Consider the following 22,293-nt stretch of genomic DNA (forward strand, 5'->3'; position numbering starts at 1 on the left):
GCATGGGCTAACTAGCTGACTTCAGAAAACCTGACTTTAGACCTCTATTTTTGTGATTCAATACAAATATTTAAAAATAAAAATAAACCCCAGCTAACATGCCAGATTAAATGCACTTCTTTATAGTTTGGTTGGAATGTACATTAAAGACGGGGCCAAAATCTCACGTCCTGTCCATCTCCCTCATTGAGCTTATTTCCTGAGGCCCACTTTGTGTTTCAAATACTAACAAATCTGAACCTATACTGCTGTTGGAATGAATTCTAATTTGTTGAGGCACATGGAGAAAAATGAGGCTTCTGAAACGTCCAAGATGATCAAGGTATAATTGACTCTAAACTTTAGCAATTTTTCCATCTATTAGTGACTAATCATGAAGAAGGGAAAGTCCCTTTCTGCAACCAAGTCTTCTACTTCAGAAGAAACTAAACCTGAATTTCTGAGGCAAATTAGCATATACGTAATTACATTGCTCAGGAAATGTTTCTGCAATTACCTCCTCCCAGTGAAGGAAACCGAACATTGATCTGCTTTTTGGCTGGTGTTGTGACTTTAGTTCATTATACAACAGCAAGAACATGAAAAAACGACAGGGACACAGTTGGATCCTGAATAACCAGATTTCCTAACTGTATGCAAACATGAAAAGCTTAGCTATGTTAAACTGCTGCTCTAACTGTTTTCTGGCAGTGTCTGAAACATAATCCACAGTATGCACACCTGGAAAGCTCCAAAGTACTTGAAGGAAAATAGCCCCACTCTTAGTCCATGGTTTCTCAAGATGTTGTGCTGGTTTCAGTTTTAAAGAGCTTGCAACTAAACTCAACTGTACTCAAACATCACATCAGTTTATGTTGTCTAAAACACTTGGAAGAGTTAACCATTCAGCCATCATTACATCCAGAAAAACCTTTATCCTAGGTTAGGTATGACTTTCCAAGGAAACTGCAATAAAAACAGCGTAAATAACATGTGTACACAACTTTCCCTTCACCAAAGGCCTTTGGCAGAACAGTTTTGCCATGTGATCTGGGCTACACTTCTTCATGCAGCAGGGAGGACCTTGAATGAATACCTCAGGAACAACATGATTGCTTTTCACACAGAAACCCAAACTCCCAGAGCTTCACTCTGGCTGTAACTGTGCCAGGAAGAGGCTTGTCCAGGTCCTGCTCATTTTGCCCTCGTTATTGATGCAGCCTTGCTCACAGGGCTTGGCAAAAGCGACTTGGCAAACAGAAGCTACAGCTTTCAGCTTCACACAGAGAATTATTCTTCCCTAACCAAGAACATGGTATGATGAGGAAGGCTACATATAAACACAATGGGCGAGCCTCTGATCTGTGTGATTCACTGTTGGACCCAACCAAAGGGAAGAGGCTGACCTTGGGCACCCAGGGGCTTGGGTCAAACAAGCCCCAGCACTTCCCAATGTTCCACAGGCTACTGGGGGTACTGCAGCCAAGTTCACCCAGCCCAAAGAGATTTACTTTATTTCCTTGTTTAAGTTACGTTTAATCAAGCCTAAAGAAACCTTACCCCACCATAAAAATACAAAGCAAGAGTTAAGAATAACTGACTTATGGAATTCTAACCTGGACGTAAAGGCAGTTCTAAGGGACATGAGAGAAGCATCAGATGAAAGCACACATTTATATATACAACCCTCACCAGAAAATTATTGTAAGCATCCAAATAATCAATATAATTAGCAAATAACTTTGTCTTCCAGAGGAACCCAACAGTTCTGGACCCTCTGAAATAGTCTTGATCAATAACATTTAAAATAAAAAGATGGATAGCAGACTATTTAAAAAAATACCATCACAGAGAACTTGGTCCTCCAGTTAATAAATCAATACAAACAAATTTTTACAGCTTCTGTAATCAGCAAGAGACATATCAGTGTATCTCATTAGGCCAGGGTTAAGAATTTGGCAGCAACCAAAGCCCATTTAATATAATTTACTTCAAGGCAGACATGGCAATACAACAGATGCCCTAATTTATTTGTTGATCTTTGTATTAAAATAACAGTTTGCTGGTAAACAGGAAGGGTAATGATGCCAGTCACCCTTGTTAGTGGCTAATAATTGCTTAATTTGTCCACTAATTGACCTGTGCTACTGTTGAAGCACTGGATCGTGTTGCAGGGCATGAAGTAAACAAGGCCACTGTAATGTTACTTTGGAGAATGACTTCTGGAAATAGAACTACTTATTGCTATAAATTTTCTTTTCACAGATGAGCAGATTAATTGGTCTGCCAATTAGTCTGCTATTAAAGAAAAAAAGGGCTGCCCACAGACTGAATGGATCTTCGAACTGCAGCCCCAGTTTGGGTCAAAGGAAATAATCCAATCTGAATCAGTCACATCAGCTATGAAAAATAAGACAAGCATTATTTAAAAAACCCCACAAATCTCTGTGGTTGGAGATCAAGGAAAACAGCCCAATAATGAAGTATTAACTCTTCAAGTGACTTTAAAATAAAATGGAGAACGTGATGGAACGGACTTACTTAGGCATATTATGGTGTGGAAAAGTTCTCCAATTAAAGAAGCAAAACAATATAGATTATTTTCCTATCAAGCTTTCTGGAAAGCAATTAAAATCTTTATTTTTCAAATAATACCATGCAATTATAGATGTTGCCTGGAACCAGAACAGCTCAGAAATCAGCATTCAGCCATGACATAAGAAGAGGCTTATTCATAGTCCACTAGAAATCAACCAAAGTCTTTACATGAACTTCAAGGAGCTTTTCACAGTTTTGAGGGAAAGGAAAGAAAGAAATGAAACCAAGGAAAAGGCAAAACATGTCAACTGCAAATATTAGATACACAGCCACAATAGTCTAAAAAATGCTAGCAGTTTTTAATTAACAGTCTTTCTTGGTAAACACAGATTCACTGCAACTACACTAAATCTGGACCAAATTTCTTCTACTCCAAGTCACTTCTCTACCATTACTCTTTCTCAAGGCTAAATGCACTTTTTCAATTTTTTTTTTTTTGCCTACTTCAGCTCAGCACCTCTCACCTGCCCCAACACTATGTCCTCTGCTCACCCCAATCCAGCTCAAATTATCTACTGGTTCTTCACAGGCACATTAATCATTCGCTCTCCCATAACACATCACTTCCACTGTTCTTTCAAGATATTTCCTCAATCAGCCACCTTAAACTCTGTTTAAACTTCCTGCTGGCTCTAACATGACCTCTCCACATTTGCTCCTTCCAAAGAAAAGCCTGTCTTAGCCCCTGTTTTTTCCATTACTCCATCCTTTCACCCTCAGTCTGACAATATATTTAATTGTATAACTATATAATACATTTGCCCTGCTCCTATTACTGAAAATCTAATCAGCACAGATCCTAATGCAATATGGCAACTGCTAATGCAAACGTATCCTGGACTGTATCTAGTATATGCCAAGAAAGAAGTGATTTATACTTTCAGACCCATTTCCTAACACTGAGTAGCTGCTGGTATCCTGCAGGCAGCTCACCATAACCTGCAGGTTAAAGAGGAAGTGACAATTAGTCTAAGAGAAATAGGATATATTCATTGGAAAATAATTATAAGGGAGTCCTGAATGCTTATGCTCATATAAAACTATTGAAATATACTGTTTAAACTGAACTGGATGTGAATGACACAATACTTATGTTTTATGGTGAGTAGGAGCAAAAATATGGAGTTGGGCTTTTTGGAGAGGTTTTCTTAATATGATGGTAAAAAAACCCCATCAGATTCTAGGGCCAAGCAGCTACAACATTCTGTCTCCAAAGAACAAGTAAAGCACACACACAGTAAGCATCACAAAGACATTGCTGTGCCACATTCGCCTGTGAAGGAACTCTCCTTCAGCAATGGGGCCCTCATCTGTTCAGCCTTTGCCCTCTCTTGTGGGACTGCGGGAAAAAAGAAGCCCACACATCCAAAACAACAAAACAAAACACGAGAAAGGCAGATGGACACTCTTCTCCATCCCAGAATGGTGGGAAAGGTGTCACAGTCACACTGAGCCCTGCTCAGCACAGGTCACAGCAATGCTGTGCCGGAGTGATCTCCAGAGGATGTGCATCTGTTCCTTCAGCGCAGCCCCCAGCAGAGGCCAACAGACAGAAATGGTCCAGCAATGTCTTAACCTGAAGTGTTTACAATATTCAGCAAAACAGCAAGAAAAAAATGAAAGCATATAAATGGTGATAAATGAACAGAGCTGACTCACAGTGGGGTTATTGACATGATCTGACATCTTGCTGTCACCAAAATTATCCCTACAAAAGATCATCGCATAGAGGGTTCCATCAGCACAAGACCATTGCAGATGCTGACTCTGCCCCTTTTTAAAGAGCTGCTCCTCCTCCTGATGTGTAAAAACAGACAAACTAAAATTGGATTTGTTTGTAGTTTTGGGGTTTTTTTTGCACTTTTTAGAAACACATTTCTTGGGCAGGGGAAGGGGCACGCAGAGGTGAACACATAGATGCCAACATCAATATAAAAGAATTTATAGGGGTTTTTTTAATGCTTTACTAATTGGTTACTTTATCTTTTCAAAGGTCCCCTTAGAATCCATGGTAAAACCAAGGTTTTATTTCATCAAGATTATAAAAAGTAATATGGGTGGTGAAGAAGCACTGCATAACTAAGCAGCACCTGCTTAACAGTGTTAGATGAAGAAAAATTTGGTGCCTGACTTATGTCACTGGTTTCCAGATGCCCAACCTGATGTATATGTCCATGCAAATGCCTCTCTCTGAGTAGTTTCTGCAATTAAGTGAGAGTGGAAAGATCCAGAACACTGTCTGTTTTCCATGAACAGACTGGCCATCCTCAGTATACCGAAGAGCGAAGGGTGTTTGCACTCAGAGAGATGCAGCACCTTGCACAAAACCTTTGCGAGCACTCATCAGATCCCACTTTTCAGGTCAGCCTCCACTCCTCCTGTTTCCTCTATGCTGATGGTCAGACTTCATCTAAACTTCCCCCAGGACAAGCTCAGAGGGGACCTGCACAGGCCTCCGGGTGCCACATGATGAAAAGCAACCAAGTTCTTCGAAGATGCAGAGAAGCTGACAATTCCCCCAGGGGTTCCCAGGGACTGGAAGCTCTCAAGGGAGACAACAACTAAACAATTGCCCATGACAAAATTCATCAGAGCCAGCCAAGACAGGTGAGACAGCACTAGGAAGGATGCAGTATGTGAACCAGAAACATCCCTGGTTACCTTTCTTCTGAAGTGTACAGAAAGAGAAGGGCTGATTGATTCTCCTCGAATCAATCAGCCCTTTTGATCACAGAGCGATTTGTCCCCATATAGACAGATAAATATTTCAGTGATAAGATCTCCTTGCTTGAGTTTGGTTGGTTAAAAGCACCCCCAAAAATCTTTCGGTCCCTGTGGTCATTTCAGTTGTGGTTTTGGTTTTTTGTTTGTTTGTTGTTGTTCTTTGAAATCTGCAACCATAACTGTTATTGTTAAAAACAAACAAACAACAAAAAAAGTGCAACAGTTCCTGGTGGATTATACACATGGCCCCATTTCACCTATTTTTAAAGAAGTTTTAATTAACTTGAAACAGAAAAGTTGCACACCTAACTTAAGGATCCAGCTGCAATAAGCAGATTGATTAGAAACACATCAAGCTGTATCATGGCATGTTTGTTCTTTTATTTACTGTTTAGTCTCTCATCTATTCTCTGCTGTAACTCTAGGTCTCTTCAAAACACAGGATTAAAAGCAAAGGAAATCTCAAATAATGGGATAAAATGAATGTGCAGGAAATGAATGGGTGAATTAGATTACAGCAGATGAAACACTGAGGTCTCAAATGCAAAATGCAGGGAGTTTATTTAATTTGTTACTCTTTTAAAATGAAAATATGCTCACTGACTTGAATTAGTAATTTTCCTGGTTTAAGATATGTTAGGGCATTACAGATAGGCCTGTTTCCAGAGCACTGAAATAAATGGAAAACAGCCAGTCTCCCAGGAAACACACTAGCTCACTGCATTTTGCCAGCCCAGTGGAACAGTGCTAATGTCAGCTGCAGAGAAAACCATGCTTCTGGCTAGAGGGGCTGCAAGCAAAGGAATTGATAATGACTAGCAACAAATACTTCAAATAGCAGAGCAAGGCACGGTGGATCTTAACTCCAATTTTAACGTGCACAGTAAGCACAGACAGTAATTGATTTAGAGAACATTTAAAAAACTATTGTTTCTGACCTCCCCCTCCCTCCCTCCTCCAGTTAGCATAGGGTTCCACACATAATTAATCTGGCATTTGGTGTGGCTGAAACACAAATCCACGTGAAGGAAGCAAGCAGTGGGAACAGCAGTCAAGAACCTCCTGGATGGGTTCTGTCAGTCTGAGAGAGAAATTGCTCTGTCAGTCACTGACCCAAGTCAGGGCATCCCAGCCCCTCACCTGCACCCCTCCAGCTTTTCCAGATATATGCACGTAATGACCTAACTGAGGGGAACAAAGTCACTGATGGAGGACCACAGCTGTGTGGCAGGCCTCTCTAAACAGATCAGCAGATCACAGGCTGTGAGCTCTACAATTAAACAAGACTGACCATTCTGGTATCCAAACATTACAACTGCTCTCCAGAGTTAAAAAGTTATAAAATTCCTTCTCACACTCTTGTACGGATAAAGGAGACATTTCTGGAGTTACAGCCTCAGGTGACACGTGACATCAATTAAGATTGCAATCTCAATGAAGATTTGGGAACACCTTGCCAAAGTAAAACATTCTACAACTACTGGTGGACCATCTGATGTCAGACTAGGCAGGACTGCAGACTAGAACCAGGCAGACTTCCTCTTCCCTTTTAATGGGTCTGCTGATTGGGCAGGACTGAGTGGGATGGAAGCCCTGCAAATTTATTATGGATATTCCACATCAAGGAGGTGCACTTACACCACTGCCCTTCATGTGCAATATCCTACTCTTTTTGTCAGATGTCTGTGTTCAAGACCATGCAAAGGATGTCTCAAAACTCCAAAGAGTTCCAGACCATAATGTTCCAGATGCATTTCAAGCAGGGCGACTGTAGTGAAATGGATGTGACTGGAATAGAGTCAGCCAGAAATCAGCAGTCTAAAAGTACAATCAGTTCAGTGCAGAAAGTTGCTAAGTGATGAGTGTTTGGGATTTCCTATGTATTTTTATGAGCTGTAGCTCTTTCCCCATAAAAAGATTCACATCAGCTTTGAAGGATATGCAACTGCTGGTGCTGGGCTGGAGCACAACATCCCAATTCAGCACTGAGATGATATAGATATACATTGCCAGGAAAACATAATTAAAGTTGGCAATCCCAGTGACTAGGATGTGGGACCAGAAGCCAGAATGCCTGATCTTGGTTTCTAGCACTGCTGATTTTTAGCAAGTTGCTGCCAGAGTCTGCTATTTTAGTATGTTCAACTTGAGATAGCAATGGCCAGATTTGCAGGGCAGCAAAACTGGCTTCTCTGGGGCCAAAACCAGCAGATGGGTTTTCCAAACAAACTCATGAGAGCTCATTGGAGCTGACTGCACTTGGAAATGTGGCAAATGGCCACAAAATGGCTTTACTAGGTGTTGAGTAAAACTCGGAAACGTTTCTGTTCCTACACAGCTGTCACGAGAGGAGATCTGTGCCACTGACAGTCCATTCCCACCCCACTCTCCCCTAAAACAAGCACTTTCTAAAAATCAGCCCTGTAGAGATCAAGATGGCAAGACTTTTGGTAGCAGAGACAATCAGCACTGCTGGTCAGTTCAGAAATGCAGGCTTAAGTACTCCCAGTTCTGCTTGTTGTTTTTTTTTTTTTTTCTTCCAAACAAAATCAAGTGCATGGGACTCACAGGCTCTCTCAACCAGCACCGTAAGTCCAGGTGGTACTTTGGGTTAATCTCTCCCATTATTTCATGGTATCTGGCTCTCCTTTCATTGCAGCGATGGGAGACCCACTGGCTTCAAAAAACTAGATCATTGTAGGGGAGCAGAATGAGGCCAAGGCTGGACTGGTCTGTCAAAAAGTGCAGACCTGAATAGAGGGAAATGGGCTGCTTCCTGACCCGTGTAGTGATGAGCCCATACCTCAGCCACTTAATTCCCCTGATGGCTGATGTAGCTTGCTTAGCTACAAACTAATCTCCCCAGGCCCAGAGGGCAGCTGTACAGTTCTTCAGTAGAACTGGTGCACCTGTGGAATTTACTTGAAAGAACCTGTCAGGTTGACAAAGAGAGGAGGTGTTGGCAGAAGCACAGAGCTGCTGCTGCAGGATTGCCCAAAGGCTTCCTAAATTCAGTGCGCAGCACAGACCGAGTGGGTGGCTTTGTTGCTTGGCTTTGTTTTCTTTAATTTTCTTAATATGCTGTAAGGAGCTTGGAGTTCTCTTTGCATCAAAATGAGCCTACCAATATCCCCTGGATGATGCCTCTTTTCCTCCTGGGAAAAAACAAAAGGGTTCCTGGAGAAGCACTGCAAGGATCGGATGATCTCGCTTTATTAATGAATTACTTGGGATTTATCAGAATCATTCTCAAGATGTTGCTTCAGAATATGATGTGCTTGGTCATTATTATTCAGAGTCTGTCCTTCCCACGAGTGTGAGTCCTCTAGACAGCTCAAAAAATATTTGCTGCGTTATGGTCCTCAGTTTTTACAGAATTAACTAATGTTAAATACAGTTAAGATTTAAGACTTAGAATTGAACAGAAATATGCAGGAGATTCCACCTTCCCTGATGTGCAAGAAAAAAAGACAACACAGAAAAGAGGCTTGAATGCAAAGGTGGGCAAATAAACATAAAGGGAGTAAAATCTGGAATGCACGAACCAGAGTTAAGCCAGCATGTATCCTGGCAGAATTCACTCAGGCATCCTTGCATTGTTTTCTACTATCCTTATCAACTTACAAAACATCAGACTTTTCACCATGGCCCTGAAGGGGAGTTTCAGCTGTACACCAACAACTCACACAGCACTAGCACAGAGGTAAAAAACAGAAACAGAAAATCACTTAATTCTCCAGTTTCTATTTAGAGCTGGAAGGGTCTTGCGGGGGGGGAAAAGAAACTGGATCATTATGTTGTTGTTGCTTCACCCAGGACACCAGGCTGAGCTCCCCAGAGCCTGGAAGATGACTGCTCTCTTCCCCATCATGACAACTGGACACGTGAAGGTCAGAAACCTTTCTGAGGCCAGCAAGGAGACTGCACCACGAGTGTAAAGTTTCCAAAGTTGCCTGCACCAGGATAAAGATTCCCAGTAGAGCTATAAAAGTGATAAACTTTGATGGACACAGGGGGGGACTAAGCAGACTTATTTCTACTTGGGAAACCACTAAAACTTGCAAGGAATAGCCAGTGATGACGACCCTTCAAGCCTTTTGCTGAATCATGTCCCCAGGACTCTGAGCACTCCCTATACGCCCAGAATCACCTTTTCACCACCTGGCAGCAGTGCCTTTGTCTGGGCATCAGGAAAATTTGGGCTGGACTAGTTTTTCCCAACACCTCCCTTGGGGTTTGCCTTATAATGCTGATCTCCAGGTACAGTAAGCACAACCAGCAGCCACACTGTGCTCTGAGTCTTACAGCATTAACTGCTGTAGCAGTAGGAACTACAAGAGTCTGAAGATGGATAGATTAGACCAAGCAAAGAATACATTGTAAGTCAGGAAGGCAAAAGGTGGATTTCTCTGGAGGGAGATGGAGAATAAATTTACATATGAAAATCTAATACACAGTGAAAAAGGAAAAGGGCATTACATAAATAATGCTAGGGAAGAAATGAAAAATATGTATTTTTAAACACATTCTAAGAATGGTTTCCAGCATCTGCAAACATGTTGCTCAGTCAAGCAAAGACCCAGAAGCAACAGGTTTGAATAAGGCAGGCACACACAGAGACAAGAGGGGCCCCGCAGAACGTCACTCATTCACAACTATCCTTTCCAGTTTCCTTCAGCTGTGGAATGTTGCCAGAGCATATTGGCAGTATCTCTAATAATTTGCCTTTAACAACCTGTAGACCTTTGCTACTGGCCACATCACAAGTGGGCTACTCAGAAGAAGAGCTGAGGTGTCCTCTCCTCAGGACTGAACCCCAGCTGTTCACATGCTCTGCAGATGTGGCTTTGCCATTCATCTATGAAGATGGCACGTCCATACATTCCCCAGATGCTAACAGTGATGACTATCATCTTGTCCTGGTAGGAACCTGCACAACTCTTTGCCCTCACTTCCCCTGTGGGGACAAACAACGTGATTGCTGTGCTGCTCCTGATACATGAAAACTTACAGTAAGCCAGCTGTAATGGCACCTTTTGGCTGCTTCATTGATTTCCACTTTACCAGGTTTGCAGGTTATAGTGCTTCACTCTTACAGGATTTTCCTGTCCTCCTGTTCAAATCAGCTGAAAAGGTACAAGGCAGCTTGCCTGTTCCCAGCCAGGCAAAGGCACCTTCAGGACTCCAGTGGCAAAGCAGGACACAAAATCTGCAGGCACCCACTAAACCAGCACTTCTAAAATGGACAACCATCAGATCCAGAATCAGAGGAAGAGAATGCTGTTGATTCAAAGGAGCTACTTTACACTTGCCTGTGGTTACCTTCTGGTCATGAGAAGGGCAAGAGTGGCACCACAGTTGCCTTGCTCTTCCTGAGGGGTGGCTCCCTGTCCCCTGCAGGGAGTGTGAGCTTCCTGCTTGTCTCAAAGACGTCTAAAAGTAGCACAGAACCAAAACCAGGAGGTATGTGAGACACTAAAGTAGATCTTTATCCATTTATCCTCTTTTTACAGGGTAGCAAGGTAGGAGAGGCTGAGCAGTTCTAATCAGTGTCAAGGAATAGTCAAAATAAAAACATGGAAGTCCATCTGCACAGCAAAGTCTGTAGCTTCAGTCTCGACAGGCAATGGAAGAAGGGACTGTACACAGCACCTGAACTACTTCTGGGTGACTGGGGGAAAAGAAAAAAAAAAAAAAGAAAAAAAAGGAGTGATTTATTAAACAAAACCCTAACCCTCTGGGAAAGCCTGATGGCCAAGAAAATACTGTCTGCATCTGAACTTCCCCCACCTTGAATCAAAGACGAAAGTTGTGCTTCTGCAAGTTGCTTCCAGAGGTACTGGAGGGGACTTGTTGGATAGCTGTTTGCACCAGGCTCCAGCAGGAAAAAGCTTTTTTTTATTTTTTTCCCTGTGGTTTGGGTTTTTTTTGTCTTATAGAAGAATAAAAAAAAAAATGACCATGTCTCTACACGAGGAAAAAAAATTGCAAAAGCTCCGCTCTGCCCCTCATCAGTGGAGACGGATCTGTTCTTTTATTTACACTGCATGACATCCAGGCAAGAACAAGCTCCACAGAAATAAATTAGGGTCACTCCCTGTCAGTACAGATGTGCTCCTGGCTGTTAAGCAGCAGAATATGGCATAAGCCCCTAACTCAGCTCCAGAGAAAATTTTACTGTGAAAACGAAGCTGCACTGCAGATCCTAAAGGCGATGGTAATTAGCACTGGAGAGGGAACATTCAGACAGCAAACGTCCCTCACATAAGTAGGGCCACCACAAGCCATTGACATCTCTCCTTGTGAAGAAGTGAAATCCTCCAGGAGGGTATAAAAATACATGTGTTTCTATCTGAAGAGCATGAGGGAGAAAGTCAGAAGGATATAAATTTGAGGAGTCCTCTAAGGATTGAGAGGTTTTGTTGTTACTGTTTTAGGAAGAGAAAAAAAAAAAAAACAAACAGCAAAAAACCAAAACAAACCACCATTTCCTAAAGAATTCCATTTGGAGACAGTCTTATTGCAGAATCTACTTTGAAGCATATTAAACTAAGAGGGAATAAGACGCTCTTGTTCCAGAATAAGAATTGCTGGAGAAATGTTCTATTGCACTCTACTTTCACAGCCTGCCTCAGATGCAAATGAGCTCTCAAGTGCCAGCAAGCCCTCAGACAGAAGCTCTCCTCGAGCACTTTGCAGTGATGGGTTTAAACTCTGGCAGCACTGTGACCACATAAGCTAATGTCAAGGTGCTATTTCCCTCATATCCTTGGCCAGCAGGAACATTGCCAGGAAGAAAAATCAGAGTTCACATGTAACCAGGGGTGAAGACTCTCTAACTTTCTACCTTGAATAGTCAGACTGAATTTTAACATCTTAAAGGTAAATTTAACAAACAGCCTCTTGTACTTGCATGAAAGATGGAGACATCAGAAGGGAAAAGTGCCACTGAACGCATTGGACAAACTGAGATTTTAGACTGCAGGCACATTGCAAAGCCAAGGGTGAGTTCCAAGCCACTGCAGGGGTCTATCAGCTGAGTGTGGTGGCAGCCACCTCCTTGCTGCTGTCTCCAGGGCACGGCAGTGAATTCCCTGCAGTAAATTAGGAGAACAGTTCCAACATGTTTCCAGTTCTGTTCCCTGCTTCTCCCAAGGACTAAGCGACAGACCCAACTTTTAAAAGACAGCAGAAGGCTGGGTCACAGCATTTTTCAGTGCTGCTCTTGACTTTCTGACAGATCAGGTCCCCTTTGATGGAAGATGGTTAAAGCTCAGCAAGGCTGAATGGCTTCTCCTGTACCAGGGAATTAGGCCCCCTCCTGTTCCCTCCTGGCTGCTTTGACACCATGTGCAAGTGTTTGTAAAGGGACAGGACACGATGCTGGTTAGTGTCATTCATACTAAGGACACCAAAGCAGTAGAACTGTAATAACTATGAAAATTGAAGTCTCTCAGTAATGCTAGAAATGGCTCCTTTTGGGTGGGCGGAGACCTTGGTGAACCAAGACAGAACTTGCCCTGTTGTCACTGTTTGGGTCACATTTGTTCTGCAGTCACCCAAAGATGTGTCTCATGCTTGCCAATAACATAAAACGCATCCAACTTTGTAATATTTTGCCTATACGCTGCACCACTGGCTGAAAATTTTGAAGAAACTTTTTCATAAGAATTCCTGCAGACTTTCCCTTTCCTCCTTTTTAAACTGAACACAGATTTTTACCTTTCTTTGTTCCTTCCCCCCCATTTTTTTTATTTTTTTTTTCATTCAGTGGTAAAGTGATAAAAAAGTAAGGAAACAAGAAGAAAAAGAAAGAAAAGGAAAATAGGAGAAATATAAATGAGAACTTGTGTGAAATTTCAAGTACAGGACTCTTTGGAAACCTGTGTCATTAGAAAAAAATACAAATTATTTAATTTTTATCCATCTCCAATTACCTTCTACATTTAGCAGCAGCAGAGACAAAAAACCATAATCTCTAAGACAGGGCATGGATACCAGGAATGTATTACCACTTGCTGAACATGTAATAAGCAACTTGAGCCTTGAACTAACACTATAGGGCACATCTGGAAACTGCCAGACATTGAGAACCAACCTACCTGAGGATGGTGACATTTTAATAGAGCCATGTGCCACTGTTCAAAACTACCTTAAATCTACTCTTCCTGTCTTGCCCACGCACCAGGGTCCCAGCAAAGCACTTGGTGTCTACATTTCTTCCTAGATAAAACTAAACAGGACTGGTAAAGAACGTGCCCCATTTCTGCTGGGACATGTGCCCCGTTACCCTTCGTTCTCCATCCTCAGAGCCTGGGGCAGAGGTTTGCTTTCATCCCAAGTCCCTTTTTCTTGCCCTCCAAACAAGCTTTACACCATTTTCCCTGTAAACTGGAGGGGTCGAGGTGGCTTTGCCTCTTATAAACATGTACACAATGCCTTGCCACAGGCACACATAGAGTGTGCGAGCAATCTGTGCAGGGCCAGAGGAAGAATTTAATCCAAGTGCCCTCATGTCAAAGAAAAGTTTCCAGCGGCCAAGTCCCAGTCACACATGAATGGTGACTCCTCAGAGCAGCAGCTAGAACGATGCACAAGGAGCAAGGAGGCAAGTGCAGGGTGCCTCAGAGACAAAAGAACTGAAAACAAAATGAAAACAAAACCAAAAAAAAAAATCAATTCAGCTGAACCCAGCCAGGGCAGGCAAAGAACAAAGGGTCAGAAGATGAAGCTGGAAACAATAGACCAGCAAGATTAATATCACTTGTGAGGAAGAGCTGGGACACTACTGAAGGAGAATAGAAAACGTTTGAAGTATAAAAACCAGAATAGATTCCTAATTGTGAATCCTGACCTGCAACTTGATCAGCATAGCTCTCTCACACATTGCTGCACTTACAGAAAGGGCTCATCTCACAATTCAGATTCCTTGAAAGCAGTGATGGTCACTTACTAGGAGCTCTTTCACTGTCATTAACAACCGAGCCACACAAATAAGATTTAAAACAAACCCAAACTTCCCGTGGTTTTTGCATCTTTGTTCTGAGTTTTGCATATTCATGACCTGATCTAATTGTACTCGGGCTGGGCTTCAAGATTTCTGCCTGGGATTTCCCCAGCAGCAGCAGATGCTCCAGCACTGTTCAGCCAGTGCATGCCAAGTCCAGTTTTGGAAACCTGCTTGCAGGTTACCCTGGGTGCTCTTGGCTCTCAGAAGATCTGTTGCATGGGTGCAATACTGCTCCCTAGATGTGCAGGGCTTGCTGCCACAGTGAAAGGTAAGGAAAATGGCCCTGACCTAACTGATAACTGGGCAGACAGGAATAAGCATCTTTAAAATCCTCTTGGACTGCAGTTTCTTGTGGGGAAAAACAGGCCATATTATGGAAAGCCAAGGGACCATGAAGTTCAGGTGAATCAATATTTTTTTTTTCCTATCCTCAGACATCAGCAAAGTGCCACAGTGTGCTGGTACAAATATGATATGCTTTGCCTTGGAGGCAGGTTGGTTAGAGCTGGAAGGAAATGATCTTTCAGCTAATGTTATCCAAAAGTAGGAGCAGTCAGGAAACATTGCAAAGGCAGTATGTTTAAGAGATTAATTGGCCAATCTCACATGGAGACAAAACAGACTCGCCTGCTGTTCTACAGTGAAGCCTCTCTCAATTCTCCCTCTTGAAGACCAAGGGCTCCTTTAGCTCTCTGATTACTGTAAGGAGGATTAGTTAAGCAGAGGTAGTCAAAGGCCTGCCCTGGGCAAAGGGCAAACCGAATCAAACAAAGCCAATTGACATTTCTTAGCTGTGCAGGCAAAATTGACCTTGTTGTCCCAGGGCTGAGGAGTTAGTGCTGATCTGTTCCTCCTACTGGAAGCGGCAAGGTGAGCACACAGGCCCAAGTTAGGGGGGTGAGCCTGCCTGAACAGACCAGTTTTGTGTTCCAGCTGCTACTGGTTGAATGGAAGAGGTGAAGCAGCACAACAGCCTTCCCCACAGATGATACAATTCTTCCCTTGGAGACAGCTCAGGTCTCCAGAGTTCCACAGATTTCTCAACCCCTGCACAGTCCCTCTGCCTACCCTGCCACCATCATACCTTCTCCTCCGTGCAGGAGTTCCCTGGCACATCCAGAAGGCATACATGGTAAGAGAATGAATCACATAACTCTAGAGCCAGAGAAATTTAAACTCATTATAAATTTCCTCCAGCTCAGGAAAGCAGGTGTATAACCTCTCATACCTTCCTGACACCACAGTGAATTGATTCAAAGCCTGTGGTGTCTTGTAACAGCTGATGTCACATTGGGTAGCAGGAATTTCTCTAACAGTCTATTTACATCAACACAATTTTAAAAGGAGCTTTTATTTCCATTACTCCAATATCGATGTTTTATTATTCTCAGAACAACCTTTCTCTCTCCTGGGATACTTCACACTAAAATCTCATCCAGGAGATTTACAAGGGACAGACAATAGTGTTTTTCATGTTGCTTTAGAAGTCAAGGAAGAGTGTGTTTCCCTTTGTATTAAAGCTTAGAAGCTGTGCACTTAAAAAGAAAAAACAACAAACAACTTAGTGAGAAGGATGAACACAATTTAAAAACTTTAAGAGAGCCCCTGAAGCTCATTTTACATTTGGGTTGTTGAGTTCTGTTGCCTTTGTTTGCTTCTTATCATTTGGTTTCCTGAACTCCTGTAAAGGAGACCATGAATTGCAGCTCCTGTTCACCACATTCCCTCACTGCTTCCAAGTGCTAAGCTGCCCCTAAAATAACAGGAGTGCTCCCATCCTGTCCTGACACAACTTATGCATACCCCTGTCTGCATGCACAAAACCATTCATTTTACAGAAAGGTTCTACTCTTTTTTTTGATCAAGAGCAGTCACCTCTAGGGTGAAACTCTGCAAGAGCAGACGTATTTTCCCCTGGATTGCAGCCAGAAGACATTTGCACAGGATACAATAAGTATTGAAAGGGAATGGAAGCTCTTTGTCTTTATACCTTTGAGGTGCCAAGAGAGTATAAAACACCCCTAAAGTGGAGCTTCTGTTTAATTCCTTTCTCTTCAGCATTAGCATTGCAGCCCACAAACCATAACACTGGAAAGGGCTCCCACAGAGGGCATTCCTGCACCAGAGAGCCCTCACAAGTCCTGCTGCATGGCCAAGGCAGAGCACCCTCCTGCATCCAGAGATGCTCTGCAAACACAGCCAAAGCTGAACTACAGACTAAGCCTTTATACATATGGAGGCATTCAGGTGGAGTCCAGAAGTAGCCAGGACAGCAGAAGTGGTTTTTTCCAGACTCTTGCATTTGGCAGAGAAGGTAAAAGTGAGACTTGACAGTAATACAGCAGACATGCATGTGTAAGATTCCCACTCCCTATGGAATGCTATTTTGTTTTCTTCTCTGGTAAGAAATATAGCTTGGAAATGAAGAGGAATTGGCACGCTAGAAGGAAGAATACAACAGATAAAGTGAGATAAGAAATGATGCAAACCATGCATTTACTCAGATGCACATTCAGTCTGATATGAATTCTGGTAGATGATGTCCTTAGCTTCTAAGGGTTTGATCATTACATCAACAGGCAATTTCTAGGTTCAGTGTTTTTTCTTCTGTATAGCTGCTGTTGCCAAAAGCATCTTATACCGATGCCTACAGAACTCTAGAAACTCTACAGCTTCTTTTCCTTAGGAGAATTTATACCCTGGAAACAAGTAAGCAAGGCCATCACCTCTGTTACTTCAGAAAAGCCCTTTTCACATTTAAAGGCTTCATTAGCTGCATTTATCCTTGCATTTAAAACCTGTCCTGTCTCTAAGTTACTATCACTAATGCTCAAAAGATTTATACTTAGTGAAAGAAAAAGAGAAGCAGCTTTTAACCCTAATAGTTTATTCCTTCTCTTTCTTCATAAGAAAGGACAGTTTGGCTAAAATTCCAAGTAGGAGCAACAGACCTCAAAATGGCTCTTCTCACACTTATAACTGCTTTTCCCTTAAGCAATAAAAGCCACACAAACCCCCAAACAAATAACAAAAAAAACCCGAAAAACCACAACAGAAAAGCCTCCACTCAAGTCACTTCATCATGTTACAGCAACTTGAGCCTCATTACTAACTCCTTCAGGGTTCCTGCAGGATCAAAAGCAAAGAATTTTAAGGCACTGCCTCCATGAAGTGAACTAGAAAAATGCCACCAGTTTTAAGAGGCCACTGTGCCAGTGCCAATGGCCAATCTGTCCAGGAATGAAATCCTTCATAGCACCTGGAGCACCTTGGTCACAGAGAGAGCAAGTTCAGTTAACGACTAGCTCAGTGAGCTTGAACAATAGGACTCAGGATGCAGCTGGTGCAGACTTGTTCCCAGTCAGTTTGTCCCCTCCTACCCCATTCTTTAAGCGTAGAACCAAAATTTGTACAAAGGCCTTCAGATTCTTTTTTTCTCCACCCTCTGGCAAGAGGATGGGGGTTAAAAACACAGAGCAAGAATGTAAACAGAAAAGTAAGAGACTGCCCAGTGTAGGCTGCTTCTTCATTTCATATTATCTGATTTGAGGTGAAGCAAGGAGAAGCCTTCATTTAGGCAGCTATAAAGAAAGAAGATTGATTGAAACATAACTTTTGCTGCATTTCTTAGGAATAAGAGTCCCAGGTGTCTATTTTCATTATATTTTCTTTTTAATGGTTGTTCCCTATTCAGCCCATAAGCTTCAAGGTCAGCTTCAGGTCAAATTACACTTAGCATGAGATGCTCAGCATCTGCAAACCCAGATGTGGGATCCCTTCTCCCTCCTGACTTGCTCTGGGGTCTTCCATTCTGGGCTCCCAGCCTGGAAAACGATATTAGAGGCTTAGGGTACAAATTTTCATTTTTGCATTCAGATGCCATGGTGAATGCCACACTGGCAAGTGTGTTAAAAGGACAACAAATTACATCCTACTAATAGAATATGTAAAATCAATGAGTAAAGTACATGTCTTGGTACATTTAGACATGCTTAAGCTTGCAATTACTGACTGCTGGCAAAAGCCAAAGCATAAAGGATAAACATCAACATAGTAGTCACAGGGTCTCCTACAGCTTTACAAGCATGAGAATAGTGAGGGACAACTGCTTTTCTATCACAAAAAAAAAAAAAATAAATCTAGCAACAACTGGAAGGAAAATGAGACTATAAGAATATTGGGGATGAGAGGGTGGGGAGGAATACTCCTATTAACTAATCTTGGATAAAATCCAAGCCTTTTGAAAGCTGGCTTAAACACTGATGAACGTTTAGAGGGTGGGGGCCTGCACAGATTTTACACACACCTATTAGTGCACACTACATACAGGTACAGGCATTACCTGACATTTGACCCTACCTGTAAGAGTAAGTTTACTTGCCTTAACAGTACGGAGTCAAAGAGAAAATAGCATACATTTTCTTAAATAAAGATACTGTGGGGGAGCAAAATGAGGGGAAATATTTTAAAAAAAGGAAAAGAATTTAAAGCCACAACTTGAGAAAAATCTCTGAGAAATCTGAACAGCCCATGAGGCATGAGTTCAAGCTGTAAGATGAATTTTTGCACTGCTTTGTGTTCACTATAAAAGCCCTCCAGGAGCAGCAGTGATTCCAGTTGGTTAGAAAATGGCCAATAAGAGCACACTGAAAGCAAATCCTCTTTATTCTGGATGCTACTCCTGTTTATTCATCCCCAAAAGTGATACAAGCATCAGCGCTCATGGTGACCATCACCGTGAGAGGAGGAGAAACACCATCCTATCTTTGGATATGAAGGGTACTCATGTGAATATACTCTCTGATGACTGACTCTCCATTTCTGTCCCTGAACTTCACAACAACTTAAGAACCATCAGGAAAACTTCCTAAATAGGCTAACCTGAAGCACAGTAATAACTCCTAAAAGACCAAAATGGAAACAAAAGGTTCTTAATCCATCTTTTTATGAAGAGGCCCTCCAGTGCTTTGTCTGCCTTTTAAGGAACTGAACTACAGCTCAGCAGCTGCACCGTGTGTGAAATATTATAGCACTTGTTTTTAACTGCTGGGTGAGCTGCCTGATGATTCTAGGGAAGACTGGCTACTGCTGCAAGCACTCCACAGCTGGAAGGTGACAGAAATGTGTATCCAAGTTTATAATACTTGCACGTTTGCAGGAATGCAGGGCATTTGTATCCAAAATTCAGTTTTCAGTGGATTCTTCACAGTGGAAGATGAAGAAGGATGACCCAGAAACAATATAGCTCTGAATGGGGAGATGACCTTATATTTTTTTCTCTATAGTAACACAAAGATCCTTGCCTAGATTTATGATATGTGGGAAAAGCAGAGGACAAAGGGCCAGTAGACAGGACCAAGCATATCCTGATGTATTAAGGTGAGACAGGTCCCTGCTTCTCAGGGACCTTGCCTAATCAAAAAAATGGAGGATGTAATAGGTAGCTTCTGTCAGATCCCAGGAAGGTGGTGTTTGGGCTACACGGTTTTATGTCCCTTGGCAGAGACAAGGCTAAAGAGGTCAGGAACAGACCTGGCTAGCTCAAAGACAGGTAGAAAAATGAGTAAGGAGTCAGTTATTATCTAAGGGCTTTAAAGAAGAAGACAGAGCCTGAACTGAATAAAACCCAAGATCAACTGGAAAAAATATGAAGAACAAAAAAAATAAATAAATATCATAATTCATTATCTATTCCCCTATGGACTGGTTCTCCTGACCTTGGAAGTCACCTTTCTGCTCTTCCAAATGTGAGATGCTGTTTGCTTCTGGGGAATCTTTGGGATTAGCTTCCATATCTTAATACTTCAGGTGGTAAGCATAATCAAATATGCAAGAAGAAACCTCTCCACTAATAAAAAAAAAAGAAAAAATCCTGACATGTTCCATATGCACTAAGCTGGCATCTGGATATAAAATCTGCAACACCTAAATATGCCAAAAAGCTTCCTGAGACTTCAGAAATAAAATTCCTAAGTGTGCCCTCACTTGACTGCCAAAGGAATCTTTTTTATCCCTTCTTTTGACCCTCCTACACAGAAGTTTCCAAAGGTGGAGCAAGCACCCAATTTCACATTTGGCAGTGCTAGAAACAATGCTGCAATGGCCTTGAGATGGCTGGCATTTCTACTTGTCTTGACACTGATTATGCACACAAGGCAGCTTGGTCTGCACTGGGCAGAATGGCTCAGTGCCCTGCAGAGTTCAGTGCCTGCGGATCCATGCATTTCCAAACGAGCCAGGCATGCCTTAGAACTGCAGCCACAGCAAGTTTCTGATGAGCTTCTCCAAGACTGATACCTCCCTGTTATTTTTCTTATCTTTCCCACTCTCTTTTTGTTTTGTTTGGGGTTGCTTTTTCCCTACAAAACACAAAGTTTCTCTGAGACAATCAGAGCATGACTTCTATCTAGTTGTTTCATCAGGCTAAGCATGCCACCTGCTTTTACACATTCCCCCCCCCCTTTTTTTTTTTATTTCCCTTTTGAATAATCTCTCCATTATCAAAATAAAATAACATCATTTACAAAGTACCACCTCAGCAGCATGCCTCAGCTTTCATTTCACAGGGCTACGCCAGCAGCCACAAACAGAATCAAAGCAGCCAATTAAAAATCCATATTCATTAGCAAACATCATGTGTGCCATAATGCCCTGCATTGACTATGGCACCGCAGGAGATGGGAAACTCGCTGAGTTTCCCTGCTCTCAGTCTGAAGCATTGTTTTATTAAAGGAAGGGTTTTGCCTTTGCTACTCCACAGGCCAACAAGAAGAGGCCGAGTGTCCTGCTGGCCCACGGGGCCAGGGCAGCAGAAGTGACAGCTGTTGACCTTTTGCTTCAGAGAGACACCAGACACAGGACCTTGCCAGGATGAGGAGCACACAGAGAGGACCATGAACCCCGTGCCAGACCTTTCCCACAGAGGTCTTTAGGTACCGACAGGGCCAGTGGCAAAGCAGTCTGCAGCACCACGAGCAGACAATGTAATAAATTCTGCGTATGCTTGATTGATGCAACTCATCGGCTCGGCAGAGCCAGGTACAAGCTGCTTCAGTGAATTACCAAATTGCCCCTGCCCTTGTTGATTTACACCATCAACACTTTACCACTGCAGACAGCCGCATGCATAAGTACAGCCTTTCAGACCTGTACAATGAAGTTATACGAATGCGTGCCAGGGTTATTTATTTATTTGTACTCACAAGCCTGGGATTTACAACTCTTTATAAATACAAGCTGGGCGTTTTGCTTTCTATTTTTAGCAGGAATGCTCCATGCGGTAAACAGCTGTCAGCCACTGGGAGCTGTGCTCCTAGGAGCTTCACACAAAGAGAGGTCTCTTGGAATTCTGTTGGAGAACTAGGGTCACTGCTTTGTGGTGGAAAAGAAGCTGGAATTAGGAGCCAGCAAGAAAGCATAAGCAATTAACACAGAACCAATCCCAGGGCTTTTCCAGCCCATTTTGCTAAGAAAAGGAGCCTCATATGATCACATTGTATCAATTCTTCCCAAATAGGTTCAGAGCCAATTCTGATCGAGCTCAGCAAACATTCACAAGACTTGGACATAATCTATTCCTATTGCCTCAAAAAAGACAGGCAGCTGGGTATTAGATGAGAGATTTTGCCAATATCCTCACTGTTGAAGCGAAGACACTCAATGACCACCAAGTGTCAGTAAGCAGGTATTCTTTACTGCGGCACCAGGCAGCACAGGGGTATCTCCTCCTAACGTGTGCACTTGTTGAAACAGTGTATGCATATTATATTCACTCACAGTATACATTCATTATATTTCATGGAAAGGGCAAGTTTAAGCTAATTATTTCTCAGAACTCATTTACAAGGTTTCTGCCTCTTTGCACATGCATGTTGTCACCCAGAGGGTCTTCAGATGAAGGCTCAAGGTCTCCCTCTTGGTTCAACTTTTGAACTTCCCCTGCTGTGCATGCTCTCTGCCATCTCTGTTGATAGCCAGACCAC

The 22,293-nt window shown here is 42.5% G+C and overlaps 1 protein-coding gene across 1 annotated transcript in view; it reads right to left on the bottom strand.

Moving 5' to 3' along the window:
- LOC114062486 (BEN domain-containing protein 5-like) overlaps positions 1 to 22,293 on the bottom strand; it is an 892,614-nt gene that overhangs the window by 191,668 nt on the left and 678,653 nt on the right. The window lies entirely within an intron of this gene.

This window comes from Empidonax traillii, unplaced genomic scaffold, assembly GCF_003031625.1.
Source record: "Empidonax traillii isolate 1590-97213 ecotype Southwest subspecies unplaced genomic scaffold, ASM303162v1 scaffold15:size5535645, whole genome shotgun sequence".
NCBI lineage: Eukaryota > Metazoa > Chordata > Aves > Passeriformes > Tyrannidae > Empidonax > Empidonax traillii.